Source organism: Crassostrea angulata, chromosome 3 (assembly GCF_025612915.1).
Source record: "Crassostrea angulata isolate pt1a10 chromosome 3, ASM2561291v2, whole genome shotgun sequence".
Taxonomy (NCBI): Eukaryota; Metazoa; Mollusca; class Bivalvia; order Ostreida; family Ostreidae; genus Magallana; species Magallana angulata.
In genome coordinates, this window is record NC_069113.1 from 13,897,501 (window position 1) to 13,920,970 (window position 23,470).

A 23,470-nucleotide genomic window follows, 5' to 3' on the forward strand; every position below is an offset into this window, starting at 1 on the left:
GCCATCCCTGACACCAAATTAACTTGTAGTCCGTGCATACAAGACCAGCGACTATAGTCACAAAGTCTGAACAAATCTGGTTTCTGTTGACTCCGATTTCTGGAACTGCAAAAAGACACAGAATAGACATGCTAATTTGCCCAGCTATTGTAAATCTTATTGACGAAGTAATCATTCAGAAGTTAAAGACTTATTTAACTGGTAAATTTGGCTACATAGCATTCAATCCAATGAATCAATTTCTATTGACTTTGGGTCTCCTTCTATTTCTATAGAGCTGTGAAATTTCACACAATTCCCCGTTCATTGGTTGGGGTTTAAGTTTATTCTCTTCTATTGTCCAGAGGTTTTCATGCTATTGTCATGAACTGCATTTATTTCCAACGGAACAGATCTGCTTTTCATCACCACATAAAAATCTGAAATTACCTTCATTTAATCACAATAAATAGCTTAGCTGCAATTACATTACCAAAGTACATACCCTATTCCAAAAGCTATGTAAGATACAACTTTGAAACCACTTTGAAACTCATTATAGAGACCACAGGCAGTAATTTATTTTCTTTAATAAAATCGTTTCATGAGCTGCTGCTCTTCATGGCAAAGACCGATTTTAATTTCTTTGATATTTGGATCTGTGTAAAGATTGGAAATGTCAAGGGGGACAACTCTAGTTCAGGGCCACTTCCTTTATCTGCTATGTAGGCAGTAATGCGTATATTGGTTGCACCAATATGAAACAATATTTACCTAGCCATTCAGAGATTGTCTTGTTAAGCGGAGATTTTGACACAGAGTTCGGTAAACACAGTCTCGCGTAAACACCAGTATTTCTTCCTTTGAGGGGGGACTTTCATACATGGAAAGCAAAATATTTTGCTCCATTATGAAAAGGAAGTGTACCTGATGTTGACACAAAGTAAGGGTGGGAGTGTATTTAATGAAATTACCAAATTTTCCTCAGGTGAAATTGCAGGGTTGAGAAACAGCTCGGTTAATGACAGTTTATTGTTCACAACAAAAATAATAATATGGAGGGATTAGAATTTGACCGAATGAAAGGTTCCACACTATCTAGACAGCAGAGTCTGACGTCTGGGAGTCTTTCATCACATTAAATAAAAAACAACATTGCGCTGAAATTTCATTCCTGTTGGTACAGTATTATTACACTGTCTCATGTTTGACGTTTCTACACTCTACCATTAGCAAATTAAAATTTCATGACAATCTATGCTAGGAATTTTACATGGAAAACAGAAATGCACATTTAACCAGAATTAAAGCCTGTTGTTTTGTACAATGTATCTGTTCCAACTTTGATTCCGCTATATTTTGACCTGTTTTATGATAAATAAATCATCCCATCATATAATCATCGTGCCGATAATAGCCCTCAAATTACCATCATTGTCAGATTCAGTTGCAAGGTCTGAATTTCATGCCACCTAACTCTGTAATTCCTCGTCATTAGTGCAGCAAACAGGTGACTGGGCCTCAAAAGTGGGGATTAAGGGGGTCATCTCGCTGATTCCATGATGTCATCATCAGAGAAAACACTTCCAAGACAAATTAATCCCAAGCTGACCTTTTCTGCTCTCTTATGGCAGAAGATCAAAGAGGGCTCTTCTTGGTATTTCACTGTATTCTATCCCCGTATTGACACATAACCCTCCTGTTCAGAGCAAGTGCCAACACCAATTGACATAACATAGCAACTTCCACACTTTTTTACAAATTTGCAGTCATAATGATAAGATATGCTTTACAAATAATCAGTTTATTCCTTTTGAACTTTGTAAGTGCTATCTTTTTGTTTGACATAGGGAATATATATTAAAACACATAACAATGGCGGATTTGATTATTGGTGATCAAAGCTGTAGCAGGGGGTGATTATGTTCCATAGAACATCTACCGTACGTTTCTGAGCAAACAAACAACCCTTCAGTGGATCCTTGAAGTGCGAAGTTTATAAAAAAAGAAATTGTTTTTAGCTTCCAAAGTAAATTTAACAGCTGACGTTTCTACACATTCAGAATAGTTTTCATTTTACAACCGTAAAAAACAATTATTGTCCATACACAGGTGGGGGTGGTTGTATTTACAAATTGATATATATAGGGACAATGAATATGTATCTCTATAAAAATCCAATAAAAAGCTTTATTTAGAACCTGCCAATTGTTCTGTAGGGGAGGGATATTTGCACTGCTCGAAATTTGAACTATTAACTTGGAAGATGGTTTCTTGTGGATTTTGGACACTAGTCAAACTTCAGTCCAAAATAAAACAGAAGTTTGCACACAACGCTAGAACAAAGACCGCCTTGTCAGGGAATATACTCAGCGCGGACACACGGCTATCCCTCACCTGACGACAAATCAATATCGAGACCTGGTCTGCTCTGGCATTTCTTGGTTAGCACAACAATTGGACAATTTAAGGTACTTCACAAAAGTACATTTAAAAAACACCTTAACATATAAAAAACAACAAGCTATCTTAGATTTATTCTAGAAGCCAAGAACCAAATTTGATATTCGAAACAGATGAGGTTTATTATCTAAGGTATTTGAGTCGAAACAAACATCGCGTTGATCATCTTAATAAGCTAGAACTTCATCATATTCATATTTTCAAAAGTATATAAAAAATTTAAAAGTAAAAGTCAAATTTCATATTAAAAAAATTAATCTTTCTAATGGTGGGATAAAACCATTTAGATTGATATTTGTAATTCTGTTAAAAACACTGAGTGAGGTAGGAAGATTTCCACACCTGAGCACAGATTGATAATATAGAAATACAAACCTACTGGCACTTACAGACTCAGATAATCCTATCTCTGGGGTAGCAATGTGCACCGAGAGTGGGTGGACATTGCTAAACAGAAAAATGTGCAGGTAACCCTCAATCTCTGCTCAAGAACAACCCTAAAAAATTATTCAATTTCAGATATCCCAAGATTATGAAGTAGAATTTTATTGTCTTTTTTTAAGTGAAATTTAATATCATATGTATAATTGCCCAAAACTGTTCAAATGTTTATGGCCAATTAGTCATTGCGTGGGTATTATGTCGTTAAATAAAAAAAACAGAATATTCAACAACATTAAATTAAATCAGCTTTATTACTTTAAATGTATAAATCGACTCCTCCACCTACACCATATTTTAATAGCCTGTGATGCAATTGAGGAGTTGGCAGATATATAAAGAAACAGTGCAAGACAGTAAACAACTATAGAACTACAAAGGGGCCGCACTCCAAGCTCCAATTGCATTGCAAACAATGAGCACTGATACTAGAATTGTATCAGTTGGACAACTTCCCCTTGTTCAACAGGGTCTTCTACTTCACAAAATGGCACAAACTCTTTACCCCCACGAAGTATTTATTCATAGACTCGGTATAAGATATAGAAAGCCAAATCTATAATCAATCACTCCGACTAGCCCCTGAAATTGGCTATTTATTGCCTTTATTTTCAGTCACAAATTATGGCATGTATGAAGGCAAATAATTGCTTTATCTCTAGTTGTAAATTTTACCTCAATTTCTGCCTGCAAAAGCTGATCTGTCAACCAAGGAAATTGATAAGCATTCAACACAAGCGATTCTCTGTCTTAGGTTCAAAAAACCAGGGGATCACTGCTGATCATCTTTTACTAATATCAGAAATTTATCAACCGGTCTAAATAGACCAGGAAAATGGTTTAGGATTCCACAATTAAGTTTGTGTAAATTTCTCACAGTCCTCCTCTGTAAGATTGACCCTGCATGTGTGCAACACTTTGTCTTGTAACGTTTCCATAGAAGGGGCTAGGACTAGGGAAAAGAAAAACACCCTATAAAACGCTTCAGGATTTTTGCTCTTAATGTAGTTTTTATTACAAAATCTAATTTAATTTATCTAACCTGGCTGGTAAATAAATCCAAAATTACCAATCAAAAAACTAAAGTGGTAAATTCAAAAAGTTCATAGCAGCAAGATTTCAATGAAACACATGCAAGGACAGAAAACAAACTGCTGTGTAGTTTTGTAGCAATAATGTATTTTATCTATTTTTGGTAATGTCACTGACATATTGTTTCAGTGTAATTTCAATAAGTTAAACCTACTATAAAGCAGATTTTATGATAAATGCATAAAAGGATAGATTATCAGTTACATTTTTGTGCATTTATTATTTCAGAGCTGTTTCCTGCTAACACTTGGCCTAAATATATATTTTTTCTTTCCTTTAATTGAGATATATAACGATACATGTATATATACCAAAATACAAATCCAAACTGGTGATGAAAGTGATACTAAATATGCAGACACTAATTTTGTATTCACTCCATTTAATATCAAATTAGATTAATTAACTCTAAACTGTGGATTGTGGAATTATTAAAAAAGACTTGCACATTTCTTCATTTCAGTTTGCCACAAACTATTGCAAGTATGAGAAAAAAAATCTGTTGACTCTGATTGGTCTAGGCAGCCATGGCAGATATACATCAGAGACAATTTTAATAGTTTTGTCTAATTTCTGCTGTTCTCTGATATTATCACTCAAATGACTGTACATGCTAATTGGCCACTTATTTTTTCCCCTAGCTAACAATTCATCACAATAGCTGACAGAGCCAGAAATTTTTTTGTAGTGATCAAATTAAAAGGAAAGATACTATCAACATTTCATTCCAAAAAATATCTTAATGAAAGGAATAAAAAATATCTTTGCCACTGCGAAAACATTTTATCACCCATTGATCTCTGAGTCACACATACGTATTTGAGATGCATGATGGAGAAATTAATCTTTTTAGTCCCTACATTTTTTAACAGTACTAATGTACTGCAAAGTAGTAGATTGCTCTCAGATTAAAATAGTGTGTATAACTCTGTATTTGATTGGATGTTACATCTGACCTTCAACTTTCTCAAGGTCACTGGAGTCGTTTTTCACAACTTAAAAAAATAATAGAATGGAATTGTCTTACGTGAGCAAAGGAACAAAAAAAGCACACAAATATAAAGAATATAATATCATAACTATGTATATGTCACTTCAGCTTCAATGCTTTTGACAAGTGCAAAAGTATCACCTTCTCTGATATGTTGCTCCTACACTGCTACAGTTTATAACTAAATTCCAGTCGCAGACAGCGCGGTACCTTGTCAAACTTAAATTACGGAGATAAGGAAATAAACTCTTTTTCCGCACAATAAATGAATTATGTCGTGTTATGATATACGAGACTTAAATGTTTTATAATTTGAACATTTATAAGCAACAAGATATTATTTGATGGTGTTTATTTAAAAACGTCCTGACATCATGCTAGAATGCCTTCGCAATGAAAAGACAGGTTCTTTTCTAAGAGGCCTTGACTTGAGAAGCATCAATATCATACACAAGTGATTTATAAACAGAAAGCTAATTACATTGGATTAATTCTTGCCAATGCCTCAATGTATGAAATGAATCCCTACTTATATGAAGAGAGAGAAGTAATTTAGATGATTTAAACATTTTACACAATATTCCCACTTCATACTGAAAACTGCTTTTCATGCCAACCTGGGATATACGAGTTGAGCACGCACATAAAACAAAAATCATCTGTTGACCTTATTCACCTGTTCAAACGCAAACCTACCACTGAATGAATGCATGTACCCAATAGGTACTCAAGTTAATATTCATCGAGCGTGCTACGTTCAAATACATTCAAAACGATTAGGTTTGCAGCAGAATTCCTTCAGAGCAAATCTGTGCCTATGTTTTGTCCACTTGTTGACAACCCCCCAAAAAAACAAACTCCTCACAGAATTCTTCAAAGCTGACAAACCAATTACTCATAACCCCACCAAAAACCCCTCCCCTTCAATATTTGTAATTCTATTTCTCCCATTATAAGAAACTTCACATAAATTAATCAATGAGGAATTTTAATTTTCCGAGATTCATTGTACAGGTAATCAGCCCGTACTATGGTCGTGTCCACCAGCGTTCTGTTGCTGAAATCCAGAGGATGTGTGAGTCAGCTCCAATATGTTTCGACATTGTTTAATATTATTTCTCCCTTGCACAGATTAGATAGAGGGAGCTGTGTCTCCCTTATCGAGTGTTTTTGTGGAATTATCAGCAATTAGGCCCAAACATGAGGATCTGTAGAAATCTAGCCAATAAACACAGGGGGCTGATCTGACCCTCTGTTGTGGTAGGGTCCCCTGTGACAGATTAACGCTGATAAGTAAGGATTTTTTATTTTACACTTTATCATTTTGGAAACTTCCACATTTCTGCCCTAATGAATTGACTCCTTGACTTTATCGGACCACTCTGATGCCTTTATTGTGGACATTCTATTAGTGTCACAAGCACTTTTGATTTACAAGAAAGGGCAGTGTTCATAAAATTCTTCCGTGAGGAGTCTTCCTTAAAAAAACTTTCCAGGAATGTGCATTGTACAATTGGTCAATCAACGAACATATAAAGGGACTAAAAACAATTACCTGGTATATACATTTATCAAAACAATTCAAACTCAAAATTTATGGGTAATTGGAAATTCATATTAACATATAAATCATAAAAACTAAAGTTTTGAATCATAATTTGTTTATATAGAAATACACTTATGAAACTTGTCGGCCCTTCCCCCAAAAAGCCAAATACCAAATTCATTAATATTCAGTACATGAAACTCTTCAGCTTAAAAACGTTTGCATCTTTGTTTATGAATGACAAAACCTTGATGACAAAACAGGCTCTTTATTAGCAAATTAATTGCAGCTTGACGTCAAGGTTTGTACATACATTAACGCAAGTAAATGCGAGATCGATCCCTTCCTATAACTTACCTTCACTTCCATGGCACCACTGTCTGCCCATCTTACTTCCAAACTACAGAAGGAGTTCTATACTTTTGACATTTCTTTGATGGATATTGAATATCTGCAAAATACCAATATGGTCTAAGATTACATAATACTGAGCCACATTGGCTGACGTCACAGCGATCATGGCTTCCCTTGTAAACAAGAGTGGCTGTGGCTATATTTTGGTGACTTATTTTTTGATATTGCATCTAATAAATGTCAATGTGTGATAGAGTGTTGACAAACAGGCTTCATTAATCAACATTGTCTCACTTCACACACCTCTGCTGTTGTACTCTCTATTGGTTCTAAGAATTCCACTTGAAGGATTGGCTGGTTCTAATTCAATATGCTGATCAGATCATTTGAATTTCATTGCATTTATTAACTTTAATACTATATTTTCACTCCCTATGTTAAGTGTTGCCCTTCATTATGCCAACAGCTGACAGTTCTTAGATGTTATATAGTGATAGGACTGATAATGGGAGATTTGTCATTTGATAACCACATACACAATGTATTGTATTACTCAATATCACTCACTCCTTGCTGTATAACTTACACAATACTACTTAAAAAAATTATGATATAAATGAATTTCAGAACTACAAAATTTAGAGAGCATTGTTATTGTTCTAATACATCAATAACCACTTTTTAAAAATAAAAACTTTAACAAACTGCGTAAAATAACAGTATATATTGTAGTAAAATAAGGATCCATCATAGTGCTCTTAAAGCCGACTTAACACTAAATAAATAATATTCTTAATAAAGAAATTCAATTTAAAAGTATTTTCTATTTTTTTAAATAAATTTACCCTCGCAATAATGCAAATTTTTTAACCAAAAAAATTGCAAAAAACAGTCAAGAAGCTGAGTTTTATGTATGATGATAAGTTTCCTTGAAAAGTGGTTTGACAATGAAAATCAGTCATATGATGCAAAAATTTCAGAAAGAGTACAAACCCTCTTTCTCAAGCAATGTATGTTTATTCATCTAATTCTGCGATGCTAAGAACACTGTTCTTGACTCTTTGGCCTGTTCCTTTCAGATTTGGCAGTCTCTAATTTTTTGCCATCCTCATTTCCATAAAAAAAGTCAGTTATCAGTAGCCATGCATTTAACATCTATCAATTTAAAAACACAAATTTGTCATTTCAGGATCTATCTTTAGTGATCTTTTAACATAAGATTATATATTTAAATAGAAAAATAAAATTTGAAATTCAAAGTATTTCTTTTGTCCAGAACTCGTCAAGCAAACTCCAAGATGCATCATAATTAATTGACGAAATATACATGACAAGGAAATCGTACAAATAACAGCTGCTCATTGCTTCATAATTAAATCTTCTTTTTTATTTGAAACTATTCTTCCCCTCTCTATGGCGTTAAAGGCTTATTGTGAGACTTACAGTATTATAAAGTTATGCGTTGAGCACCAATAAAAATCTTAGTTGATAGATTAAACAGAGAGGCAGTTTTAACATCTTCTACATTGGCACCAGACTCCCATTCTTAATTTCTTATCAATCCTAAGCCCTGTGTTGTTATAGTCAGATAATAGTATCATAAACTTGGAATCTGGATGCTGGAAGTGTTCTCTTGGTAATTCGCTAATTAATTTACAGCAGAGGATCTTTAGAAAACCTGTCCATTACACCTATCATAAATTTCAAGAGGATGGCAACAATCTATTCTTCACCAGGTACTTGGGCAATTAGTGGAATCTGATAAAAGGAGTCACATCTCGAACAACTGAAAGATTTATTGCAGTGGAATAGAGGCAGGTTATGTGTGGCCATGACAAAGTAAAAAAGACCAGAAAGTGTCTGTCCAATATCTATTGGACGACTGGAATGTTATCAAAATATAAAACACGTAACTGTCCATACAACCAATAACCTTGCTTGCTTGTGGAGTCAGTTTCGAATTTATAAATGCTAAACATATTCATTATTAATTTGTGGAATTGAAAAACAACAGACCAATGTAAAGACTTTAAATACACATTTTAATCTAATTAACCACATGTTAATTCAACTAATCACTAATGAATTCACTATGGAATATGATGAATTCCAAGTGTTTACTATCTATTTTGAGAAAACCCATAACAGATCAACACCTATTTGAATATAGTACAACCATTGCGACATGGCTTTTTTACAATGCAATGTATATATCCAAACAAATCGTGGGATCGTTGTAATATGACGAAGATGCATAAAAATGTGAGATCTTTTAATTTATACAAGTGCATACGATACTGTACATATATCAAACAGACGTGAATAAAATAAGACTATTTAACTCAGATTTCATGCCATGTCATCTGTGCGCTGCTTTGAACCAATCACAGTTGAATTGGTAATTGAAACAGACTATGAGTACTTCAATAGATAGTCACAACAATATTTCAAAGAGGCAAAGAATCGCATGCATAACCTTGACATTCAAAAGCATTAACATGTCACAAGAATATTTAAAGAATTCTTGAAAACTATTTTTAACATTTTTTTAAAAATCCCCCCACCCTTGTTTTGCATTTACGATGTTTATAATTTGACGTGCGATTTCTCAATCTCTTTGTCTCCATCATCAATCGTTCTGTACGTAGGCTTGCCATGAACGGCTTGAACCATGCATTCACAAAGCAAGATCCATCATTTCACTTACATTTATTTTTCTAATTTGATATTACAATTTTTTGATGAAATGGCTGTCAATACAGTTCATTTGCATAACCCGGTAGTAATTTACAACCAAACTCATACAGTGAACATTTTCCGTAATTACAAATGTAATTAACATTTTCAACATTAACGCCCATATATTTTTTAATTTTCTGAGAATTAAGTCCAAGTTTTATCAACTGATTTTCTGATCCAATGACAGTTCTTATGTGTCAAAACCTGCTACAAGATTTGAATACATATCTATTCTCATTAAGATTTGTCTCTAGTTTATGACATCAAACTATTTTCCTTCAGTGACTCTGACAAGACAATGAAACGCACTATCTATTTTTTTTTTTACTTTTACCAAAGTTTACTACGTGAATCTAAAAGTACAAGTATTCTTTCACAAGGTTTCTGGAAATCAATATCTTTTAAGACCTTCCATGTACTTGATGCTAAACCATTACCGGTATATTTAAGAACAGAAACCAAATTTCTCTTTAGGTTCATGATAAAAAAATGTAATCATTTAGGGTCATCTTTTTATTTAAATCCTGCTTTTAAAATGATCTATGAGAACATATACTAATTCAAAGATGCTATTAAATAATCACTTTAAGCTGATCATAATGGTTGAAAATTGAAATTTGGAGGCTTAGTTCTACTGATAGAAATTTGGCATTGGTAATGCTTCTATTTTGACTTTACTAATAAGCAAATGACCTCCAACCTTCTCCAAACTTGAACTATTGGTTTATCTTAAATTTCAAATTCCTAATTAAATGATTATTGAACAGTTTAAGTTGAGCATAATAAACAATCTGGTGAGACATAGCAGTTAAATATCTCCTGATATATCAAATCATCTTCTATGGGTTTAGTCATTTAACCCCAATCAATTGACTACAAGACAAGACTAAAAATTTGAAAATTGAAATTACTGCTAATGCACAATCAATCTTGTAGTTCATTACAAAAGAACATGCGTGATTGTGTTGTTACTATAATCAGACGTCCTCAGGAAAAAGGAAAAATTGTCCCAGACTTATTAACGAAAATGCACTTTACAAAGCCAAATTTGTCTGAATTGTAATTCATATGATGACAGTAATTTATGCATAATTACAGTCTGCAATTAAAGAACATGTTCTTCCAAACAAATTGAATGAATCAAGGGCAGACTAAGGCAGTGAGTAGAATAGTAAGGTATGGGAATGGACTGTACTATGACAGGAAACAGAGAAAACACACAAAAAAGGAACACGGCTCACAAGGAGAATCAATACAACCTCTGATAACGTTACAACTATTATTAGAACAAATTGGGATACCATATTATCCATAACGACATGATAGCTTGTACTTTACAGCACAATGAAGTATTTAATCTCCCCACAATGTTCAATATGGGAACGTTATGGTTAGCTGCAATATTGAGCAGGATATGTTTTTCAACATCTCAAATATAAGCCAATATGAACTTGGAATGCAATCGGGAATTCTAAGATGCTTGTCATCTGGAAGAAAAATTTCTGGATTTGAATGAGTAATTTTTGAAAAGCCAGTCTAAGGATCAAAATCACATTAATCAAACATGGAAGTCTCAGCATTAACCATACATGCAGATACACTGAAGCTCACATCCAATCAATTTCTCAGCTTCATACCTTGTGTTTTCTAATGGAGTCACTGAAGCATGGCCTATAATGTTTTTTTGGGGGGAGTGTATGCCTGACCTCTTTCACAGCAGCAAGGCTCCCCGTGACCTATGCCTGACCCAGGACCTTGATGAGATTATCAATACTCAGGGGGGTCACGACCTCCAGAAATCACTTCATATAAAAAAAATCAACCTTATACTAAATGGGTAAAACATGTCGCCAAGCAGATGCACTTAATAGCAAATGTGGGTTTTAAGGAAACTGGATAATCAACATGGGGAGACAGATTGTGCCTCTGATAAAGTTAATAGTACCGGTAATTTGAAAATGTATCAATATAACAGTAAACTGCTGGGAGTTGAATCGGTATTAGTTTTCATGTTTTCATACATATTTCATAAAAAGCAAATAAAAAAATTTAAAAAAGATTTGCTTCATATATATATATATGCATTTTTATATAACGATTTGTTTTTTAAAGGTTACATCAAAAATTTGAAATGGCTTCATTAATGAAATTGAGCAAGATGTGAATTTCACTTAATTATCTTTAAGAATTTCACTTATCTTTAAAGTTATCATATAATTTTTCTGCTTTTATTTTCCATTAGGTTACATGAGTAAGTTAAAAAGCTTCATTTCTTGCTTTATATAAGTAATCTTTTTCCTGACACAAAGCAGGATACTACTCTTTATCCAACAATAAGAAACAAATCCTGATTACAGGATAGCAATGCTAAGGAAGAGCAAAAACGAAGAGTCAGAAATAACTGCAGCGGCTGGCTTTTCATTGATAGTCTGTATCTCCTAATCCCCTGCATTCCATCTGCTAAACCTCTGCAACAGGTCTCCCATTCAACAGGTCACTGCGTCCAGGCAGCTTTCCTTCCGATTACGAATTCAAATTCGAACAGCTCTGATATGAATGCAGTCTCCTTGACCAGAGGCAGTGAACCAAACATTAGATTCAATGGCAATGACTAGAGCAGGAGGCAGATGACCACTAATTAGCTGGGCTTTATCAAAGACATTAACTTCATTTTTCACCATCAGATCCAAAAGATTGTTTAAAAAAAAGATAGAGGGGAAGGATTGGAGAATGTCCAAAATCATAAACATGAACAACCTTGCTCTCCATGACATATTCATTGCTTTACTCAAACAACGATTCTATTGTGTTTTTGGGGAGAATATCATAGGCGCTGCACTAAAAACAACAAAAGAATTGATTTTCACAAAAGGAATGATTGTCGATCGCCTTGCCGATTCTTTTGTTCACTTTGACCACTACAGGACATTAATGGTCAAGTATGAATGTCTTATATTCCAATTACACAAAGCACAGGCTTAAAAAATTACCCCCCTAAAAAACAAAAACTTGAAGTTTTTCTACCTGCGATCATGACAACCTGCCAAATGACCTGCCATTGCACCAGGTCAACTTACACACCTCTGTATGGGGTTGGTCAACCATTATTGTTGTCAAACATGCAAAAGCCAGCTGTGACCAGCCTTCAAGTCACCAAGAGCTCTAGAATGGGCAACTATGAACAAATAGCAGTAATTGGCTCTGCTTAAGATTAATTACAAAAACGCGGAATGAGAACAGTATCCGTTGCACCTGATGCCTTTGTTAGATGTTGGCGAAAGTTAAAAATAATGTTAATATACTGTTGCAAGGTACAGTGGGGAGAATGCACCATGTCAACCAAAGGCACAAAAACTAAATGAGGCTGGAGAGACTGCACTGAACACAGCAGCTGATACTGGGGGAACAGCTGATCATTCCATATAAATCAATTAATATCAAAATATAATATCTAATTATTTCCAACTACTACATCAGTCTTCTAAAAAAAGCCAGATTTTGAATATTTCATAAAACATTGATGGAACTCGATATATCCCTTAATTAATATCCTTTGTCAATATTGCATTGACTTCTCAAAACCATTTGAAGCAAAAACGATAATATGGTTTGATATCTGCTTGGGTACAAACAACTCAGAACTGTTCATCAAATAAATCAACAGAACTGCAACCATTACACAACAGGAAGAAATTGCACACGAAATCATTGATATTGGAGCTGACCACTCCCTGGTTTGGTAAGACATTGCAGTTTATAGGCAGTGGTTTACACCTAACACACCATTTAGTTCTTAATCCTTCAGTTATCTGCAAATGACAATAAATGAGTAGAAAAGCATTTCACTTGTCCCCTTTATCTTCAAAAGAACCAAGTTGTTTGACAAAGTTTAAACTTCTTGAACAAAACTTGTACTCAGCAGATACACACAGAGGCCCCAGCAGAACTCGCTCTAATGCAGACTCGAGAGTATTGGCGGGTAAACAGAAGGACTAGCTCAACAAGCCAGATTTTTCTTCCATGACAAATTTTTTGCACTCTCTAGTGTTGATCTTTCTTGAGATTATCAAACACATTTAAAAACTTATCAATAATTAAGAGCCTCTTTATAAATCTCACAATGAAGGGTAATCCATCTATCTTTTGTGTGGTGTGTATTTATACCATCAAAACTTTTTAAACTTAAATTTCAAAGGAAATTTGATGATAAAATACATATTACCCCCTAAACACAAGCTATAAAAAACTTATCATGCTGCATATCATAATTCATAACAAATTTGTTTATATGAACACTTAATCCATCTTTGTTTTAGATGGCTGCGAAATAGTCTTACGGAGACACTTAACAGCAATCCATGAAAATCAAGATGGCATTTAAACCAAACAATCACAAATTTTCCTATTTCAATATTTTATCTATATATGGACGTTTTCTTCCCTCACAACAATATACATTTTCTGAAGCTCTGCCAATACCCCTTAGCTAGATGAAGGATACTAAGTGACATTTAGTAGTGCTTCGTTGTGTCCAAATTTAAACCTATAGTAAATAGTTCTGAATGGCATGGCTATTTTAAAAGGACAAACCTTTAAGCAAGATTTGCTCACCCCAGTATCAAATTTCATCTAAATTTGTTACAAGAATGACAATTCACCAAGGATTGTAAATTTGCATTAAAAATGTCTACAAATTCATACAATTCATAATGGTGACTTGACGTAGTGTGTGAATTGAAATGCATTCATTTAAAAGTATATATGATCATCTCAATTATCAATTAACACAAAGAAACACTGTGTACTAGCTGTTGGCTTCACTTAGTGTCAAATTATGACTTGACAATAAAATATCCTAATCGCTATTAATTACTCTGACAAAACTCCGTGGTTCACGTTATGTCTATACATAGACACGCACTGTTCACAGAAAGATCCCTCGTAATTACCTATCATCCCGATCATTATTAACTACATGAAAAATGATTTTTAGTTTATTATTTTGAGAAGCAAATGAAGGGAATGATTGATTGATACGACCAAAACCTGATACTTTTAGGCTGGAAAATATTTATAACCCACCTTAGTTCTTTTAGACAAATACAAATTGTCACTTGAAAGTAATGATGGCTTTTCAGAGTATGTAAAATATCTGCCTACGCCCATTTTTTTTTCCAATTGAACTCAGTTGTCCATTTCAATACACATATATCAAATATAAAATCTTTATTCAATAACGTATATGACAGACTTTATTTCCTCAATTACATCAGTTTCATTTGTATAAAATGATCCATACTTCCTTATTAATTATGTACTATCTATCTTTTTTAATTCATACAAAAATAGAAAAAGTCATTGCCTTATTGCACTGTAGGGCTATAAGTCTAGAGAAGCTTTTATTTTATTATCATGGATGGGAACTTTAGTAGGTTAATGTATGAAACCTTACCAAATAGACACGTCTCCTTCTGAAAATTTTAAAATCTTGCTTGTGATTTGAAATATTGCCAATAACAGAAATGTAACCCATTTGTAAGGAAGCAAGGACCAGCATAAAATTTTGTGACCCATTGAACCAGTTCTTTTAAGCGGGTCAAGGTGAAAAGATATTTTATGGAATAGTATATTAATTTTATGATTCTATTGGGTCGCTCTCCAAATATGCTGAACAGGTAAAATTCTATTTCTGCAACATCATGACAATTCTGATTTCAACATTTTGATGTTTATAAACAAATTCATGTATGTGTAATGACAATGTTTAGAGTCCAAACAAATACCAATAAGGTGTAATGCCAAAACATACGGTATGCTTTTATAATAAAAATGATTAAATTTATGAATGCAAAATAATACAGTTTAATTATGATTTTGGAATGGACAAGCATAGCTTTCATATGTATACAGTTAACATCTGTATAAAAATAATTCTTGAAATGTGCAATTCAGGCATACTGTACTCCAGGAATGGACTATGACTCAGGCAAGGCTGACGTCTATTTCATCAATGTAACATATATTTTTCACACAGCTAATGACGCACATTAATTATATATCTTATATATACTGACTTAAATGAACTATTCATCAAGCTTTTCATCCAATAACACTTACATGTAGTGGGTCTGACTATCCCTGTCTTCTATTAATCAAAAATTTTAATTAGGAAGAAAGGGATAGTCACTTGTGACATTTTTAATACATGTAATACATGCAGCTATTATGAAATAAATATACAGGGGTTGATGCGAAAATAAAGTCACAGATGCCATAAAATTGTGAAAAATTGGCGTTAAGTAACAAAAATTTGTCCTTTGAGTTATCTACCTACTTCAATTCAGATCTGATAATGTTAATGCATTATGATAATTATTTCTGAAGATAATATATTTCAATTAGACTATATGTGAGGCAAAGATAGTCGCTGCACGCTAGTGACGTCATTTCTGGATACTTGGCATTCTGGTAGAACTTTCTAATATTGTCCTCAATAAAAAAATTGGCCATGATGCTCTATTTATATTTTGTAACATTTTTGTTTTCATTTGATATATAACTACCCTTTTTGTGATCGATGGAGTACTACATTGGATTATTTAATGTGCTAACAATTTTATCAATGCCTCTTCAAAAAGTCATGGACGTAGCGTAATATTATATTGCTGATGACTTATGAACCTAGATCTTTCCTTCAGAGTTCTGACTATCTAATTTATTTACATGACATGTGCTTTTACAAAATGTTGGAACCACATTAAGTATACCCTGTTCATTTGCACTCATTTTTAGGTTGATATATCATATGAATAAGAAGCAGGGTGCATTGTGTGACATCACTTTCGGATCAACTCTTGTAGTTTATCAACCGCGTAACTGACTGATTTAGAAGAATTACCAGCATACATATATCATTGTTGAATAAATCTTTCATGAATACCTGTAATAAAATAAGAGATATCATATTGAGAGCATATGATCCAAAGATTTATTTTGTTACACAGGAAACCATTTACCAAATAAATAAAAAAAGAAAATTATTTTCCTTACATATATTGTATCAGTGTAAATATTATCTGTAAAAGGTTGAATTTAATATACAAGATCAGGTATTTTACTTCATGAATATTAATACCATACAATTGATTTGACACTCTAATTCAAATACATGTATATATAAATCTTCTGGTAGCTCGATCATTAAATGTTTGAAATGTTTTTTCTTAAATTGAAATATTTTCATAATTTGTGACTGTTTAACAATGAAACTCTAAGATTCAAGATTTTTTTAAATGAAAAACTGATGCTTGCATTTTTTTTAACATGCCATTCATCATAAATTCCAAAATATCAATGGAAATAAAAACTTCATTCATTCATAAGTTCTGAACTTTTTATATAAAGTTGAACAATAACAATGACAAAGAACAATTAAAATTTATGGTTTCAATATTGCAATCTTAATTGTTTCGGTCGGACACATTGAAAACAAAGTCCTCCAATTAGACAGCCCTTAGAACCAAGGCAATCATTCCATGTACATAAAACTCATGAGAAAATACGTAACCGACGTCATTCATTAAAACAATTATGTTTCCCTCTCTCACACGAGGACGCCAAACAGCCTAATTCAACCAAGTAGCGCAAACTCATACAGCAGTTATCTATATACTTAAAGACCAAAAATGTCATTGAAAATGACCAATTACGTTGAATGGAGTTGGGTTTTCTTGAATCATCGTCAGCATCTTGAGAAGCCTGTTGACTGCCACAATACTTGTGTTGTAAGACGGTTTCCTGCAACTGCAGACTGGCTGGAGCTATAGACTAAGTACTAAATAAACCGTCCATTGTCACCACAATACACTCACGCTGCGTATTGACCGGCACTTAATTCACCTAAACTTTCTTAATTAAGACACAAAATCCTGCTTAATAGAACCTTAATTACTTTTGATCTTCTTTGCATTGTCTTTTGTAATTTATACATTTTTTTTTATATAGTTCTGCTCTATTTGTTTTCGCCTGTACTTTGTGACTTTTACTTAATAAAGGCACTAGTGCTAGATTCACTTTATATTGCTTCACATTAAAAATTTTTACATCACAATGTAATAAATAGAGTGTATCTTGGGAAGGTAGCGGGGTGTCAGTTTGATACCAAAAAAAATCCATTATAGGCAATCTACTATCCTGTATTTGCCGTTTATTGCATCATTTTTTTAATATCTAATTTCATAGCAGTTAAATGTGTCAAATAACACATGCACTTAATGAAATTTTGATATAATTTACATGATAGGCCTATAAAAGCAATTTAAGATTTTTTTTTGGTATTGAACAAAATGTCAACGAAATGTGATCTATGTAACCACAGAAATGTTTTATCACTAATTTGAAAAAATTTATATCACTTCATTATTAAAGAGCAAGAATCTATAGAAATATTTATTATAACGATTTAAATTGCATTAAATTACACTTCAACATTTACTGATGTGAACAATCTATAGAAATACATGGTTAAATCATTGAAAATTGTTACAGGAAACCAACAAGAGTTGGATACAATATATGAATTCATGTCACCAATACAGGATTTCTAAATATAGTGGCTTCAGATGTACTGGCGTGATTTCTCATACACAGGAAAACACACTTGAGTCCATTTATCAATGAGAATTTTCTTGACGTCTAGTTGGGTCAAGCAGGGAAAGGGGCATAACTCCTATACTGACCAATATGACACTCCAGTTTTAAAAAAAAAAAATTCTGATAGATTTAAAAGAAGTCAATGTAGTCAAAAGTGTAAATGCATGACGAATACCAAAACTTTTTGTCATAAAAAATACATATTTTGTGTCAATTTGAAATTTTTTTCAGAATCTTTAATGTGTGTTAGGTGAAGCGTTTGGACATTGCACTTGTTGTGGGAGCTCATTAGTCTATACTTTGTCATACCTCACAGATCAGAGACTCATCCCAATCCTATACATTTCAATGAACCCGGGTTTCAATAAAAAAGTCCTGAAAGATTATACACCCCAAAATACATCAACAACCGACCGAGATAAAGAGTTGCACCTAACAATGAGATCAGGACATTGTAGTACTGTGTTTTTGAAGTCTTTTGCTGTTAATTGACACATGCAAATGTTACTGTACTGTAGCCTTTTAAATCACAAAGGTCACCAGTCAACACCATAGATCTCCATCCGATAGAAAACTCCTCATCTTTCATCAGTCTTTTGAGAAAATAACCGCTTTTAAAAAGTGGACATTGGTAATCAATACGACCCCCCTATCATCAGAAAAAAACCCACAAAACAATGGCGGGGTCTGCACTGATGGGCGGAGGTTAGGCTTAAAACACAACCACGATGACACGGGGCTCTCTCGGTACGCATCATTTTCTAAATATTGATAGTATATGACGGGGGGAGATTGACGTTTTGAAATCGCTAGTCGTCAGTCTGGCTAGGTGAACCAGTCCACTGGTTGATTCTGTCATAATGGTTGACAACTCACTGGAATTTGTCCCCCCAAACCTCCTCCTCCCCCTCCCTTTTTTTTTTGGCTGATCACACCCTCATACCACAAACCACAAATCAGACGCGTGCGTACGCAAAAACTTAACCATAACAAGTCAATTTTTACATCACTTTAACCCAGAACAAAGTGATCACTAATTAAGGTTACGATCACTCCATGGGGATTAAACTGGATAATCGAAAGCTCCCTCAGTTTAGATTTGTATCTTCACTGGTTAACAGAGAAAAGAGGTTAATATGTTTTTCAAATCAGTAAATTTCTAGTTCCGCTTGTGCTATTGTTTTGGTTCTTTGTAATGCCTGATTTTGATCAAATAATTACAATTATAGAACGACGTCACACCATACCGATACTAGTGTACCGTGCACAATCCCCATCACCGTTCGCGTGTTTACAGAAATCGCTGATCGGCGATATGCCACCTGCATCAGCCCTCACTCTTAAATAAAAAGAAAAACGACTTCACGTAATTACATCCTGATACAAGGATTACCTTACTGTATGTTCACAAAGAAACAAGCTGTTTTTATTTTTTTAAGATTGCAATCGTATGTAGATATTTGAAAAATCGTTCCATGCTTGCCTGCACAACCACCTATCACTGTCTATCATGTGAGTTAAAACTGTACGCAAGCAGCAATTATAGGTATACAAGATTTGATCTTTCTGCATTCACTTCTTTCATTTCAAGTTTTCTTTCACAATACATTTGCTTTTTTTAGAAGATAACAACTTTAAAAAAAAAAAGGTTTTCATTTATTAAGACAAGAAAAGGACAGAAACTATGATGAAACAAGCAATGAAAAATGGGGAAAAGATTATCTCGTTTTTATGTGATCGCATCATATCATGACAGTTGGTAGATATCTAAGATTTGTCTCGGCTCCAAATCCCACGCTCCCATCCACCTTGCACATGTAAATCTTCGATGCAATCTGCACCCATACATACTCTCTCCCTGACAGAAACAATTCCTTCATGTCCAAATTACCTAGCGATATCATTCATCCTCCAAAACAATGTGGCACGTTTCGTGATATCTTGATGCAATGTTGCCTTCAAATGTTGGCAATGAAAGTTACACTCAGTGTTTTAAAATACATGTGTCACTGAATTCGAAGGGCACAACACAGGTCAAAATAACATTGAACAGTGTTCCTATAATTCATTATTGTATGATGCACAAATGTCACTTCATTGTCAAAAAGTGCAGATTATGCATTCTTTAATGCAGTGTCCCTTAAAACCTAATGCCGATGAAAAAAAATTTGATACAAAGCTATTACTAAACCCATGGAAAGAAGTAGAGCTATTCACTAACCCTTTCCCCTTTGCGCAATGAAGTATATCTACTGGTCTCTACCAGAAACAACATATGGCAAGCAAACTGTCAGAAATCAATAAGACTCCATACAATGGTGTTTTTTTCTTTTTCTCTCCATCAATGAATCTTCAGGGTGACCCCTCATTATCTGATCCCTCTATAAGTCAATCTCTGACTTTCCCAGGCTCTTCCTGGTGTGGGAGAGTGCTCCGCTCTCCAACCAGCACGCAGAGAAACGTGTTGTTACCTTCAGAAAACAAGACAATGGAGGGTCTAAGGCACAAAAGCCAGATTGGAAGGAGATCTTTTCGGGGTGGAGCTGCATGACTGGGCTTCAAAGGCTAATGAGTTTTGGCCACCTGCAGCACATTTGCACATTTTACATGTCTTTACATAAATTTCACCTATGGCTCCTTGGTTCACCAGGCAACAAATAAAGGGGAGACAAGTGGGGTTTTTTTGTGTTCGTTAATGGCCAATAGAGGCCAATGTCAAGGTTCTAACCATAGTCACAAGAATACAAAATTGTCCCTCGGACAGAACAAAAAGAATACTTTTTCCATTAGTCAAAATGGCAGGATATGAACTTGCAATGGAGAAACCAAACAAAGAAGCCCCAATACAATGTGAGTGCACAGGAAAAGTGAGACATCAGCCTGCGGAAAGAGATAAGGTTTGTCCACTTCAACTCCAAAGCTTTTCTGCTTGGAGCCTCTTATTAGGAACATTCGTAATTGTTAATTTGAAATGACATGTTTAATTGCAGTTGTAGCTGATTAGTAGTACTGTACTTCTTTATCAGTCTTGGGCATCTGGATCCTGGCTGTGAGTCAGGAAAATATACTCCCAACAAACAAAGTGACCAGAGCAAGAGGACTGCTAGGATAAGAGCACCTGCTATCTTAATATCAACTCTCACAAAACAATGGCATTCGGTCCCTTTATATTACACCAAATTAAAGACAGTAACTTTCAGTGCTTTTGATTTGATTCCTATCTGATTTAATCAGTGGTCCCAGTAGGAGAAAATGACCACAATAATTGGAAGGAACCAACACTAACATCTATTATCATCCTTTCCAGATAACAACCTTGCTCTGTCTCCTCAAAAACACAATGAATAAGATATTAACAGTGATAGAGACTGGTGGACATTATGATTCAGGGACAAGGAAACTTTGCACTATACATGTGACCCATATGCGAAATGCATGGAGATTCATTTTTCGAAAATAAGATTTTCAAGAATTGAAAAAAAGAACAAGCAGAAATTGATGACTTCTTTTTTCTCAGCAAGGAAGAAGAAAACAAAGGGCTCATTATTGACCCTAGCAATGTCATTTGTAAACACTAGAGTGTCAATAGGAATCACGCCGTATTACTTCAAATTACAAACTTTACACTCAAATATCTGTTTGCAATTAAGAATCAAATGACACATTAAAAACAATTCAGATATATTGGAGAGCAGAGCAGATATCTGCCTTTAAGTGTAAGTCAGTGTTGTTTGGGTTGTGGCAGAATTAAGCTTTAAATATATCTAATCCCTGTCAGGCACTTGACACCAGAGAGCAGTGGAAGGACAATAAATACAGCCACATGTCATCGTAAGGAGGGGCCCTATACCCCCACAATGATGCAATAACTCACCCTCAAGGACTCTCCAGCCCCCCTCTTCTCTTCAGAGAGGCAAGGATGATCAGTGGACAAACTTTCTCAGGGCAGGTTCACTGAAAAGAGAAACAAAGGGCACCGTAAATTACAAAAGATCTATGTAAAACTTTTTATGGTCCTTTTGTCAGGGTCAGAAATATGGCTGGTCTTTAAAATCTTCATCATTGCTATAGAGAATAACAAGAGAAGTATTTGTCAGTACGATTATATACAGCTAAATGTGCACTGCATACAATGTATTTGAAACCCATCCCTTTAAAGAGTGACTGTAATTAGAGTCAAACCAAGCCATGTACTAGCTAGCTTCTGACTCCTTTGCTCTCTGCATAATATATAATATGTATAATTATAGAATATTGTGTTGTTTAATAAAAAAATTGATCTGGTATCTGCGCCATATGTACCGGTATTTTCATGACTGTCCAAAATCCAGTTTACTTGATCAACACTAAAACTTTATTACTGGCATTAAAAAACTATTTTTCATTCATGTTTTATATTTATATAATTATATTTACACTATGTTACTCCAGACCATAAATGACCACTTCAACCCATTTAGCTATCAACCTAAAAATAAATTAAGAAAAAAAAAATTCCCATGCAAGGAAATTGTGCCCATTACACCAAATTGATCAGCAAATAAGATTTAATGAACAAAATGCTCTGGTAACATTCATTTTCGTTCCATTAGTTCTTCTAAATAACTCCCAAGCATACCGTAGGTGTAAATGAAGACCAGAGCCGCATAATATCTGTTCACAATACTGGACCCTGAATGACATAAACTATTGACCAGGGGTGTGTGTACCACATACTGTTAAATGACCATGTAGTAAGGCCATCCAATCTGGTAAATGGTATTTTAACGACTCTGACTTCCAGTCAGCATTTGTAAACTGAAAAGGACCATGGCCACAGTAGTTAGGATACACAACCGAGTTGTTCTAGGGTCCATTCAATGTATTGTCAATCAGACAACCCCCCTGGAATAACAGTCATTCAATATATGGCCTGTAGACATGGGACACGAAAAGACACAAAAACCATTCATTCATTCTGGTGCCAAGCTTTCAATGTCACAAACAGAATCGTTCATTCAATTACCATATCCAAAATAGACAAGATTTCTCATTTCTTTACATTTACAATAAACAAAACTTTTGTTGACATGCAAAGAGAGGAAATATTATGTAACACCCAAACAAAACTGTTCTTTATCAACTGCAAAATGTCAGAGAGTTGATTTACCATTTTGATTGGGTTTGCAATTATGTAACCTTTTTACCTTCCTCATATGACCTGAATTCGGTTA

At 34.1% G+C, this 23,470-nt stretch overlaps 1 long non-coding RNA gene across 1 annotated transcript in view; it reads right to left on the bottom strand.

Moving 5' to 3' along the window:
* Positions 1-23,470, bottom strand: part of LOC128175566 (uncharacterized) — a 57,394-nt gene that overhangs the window by 10,136 nt on the left and 23,788 nt on the right. The window contains exons 3-4 of the long non-coding RNA XR_008242698.1: positions 22,132-22,211; positions 6,870-6,963 (exon numbers count right to left, since the gene is read on the bottom strand). This is a non-coding gene — a long non-coding RNA (uncharacterized LOC128175566). The remainder of the gene's footprint in view (positions 1-6,869; positions 6,964-22,131; positions 22,212-23,470) is intronic.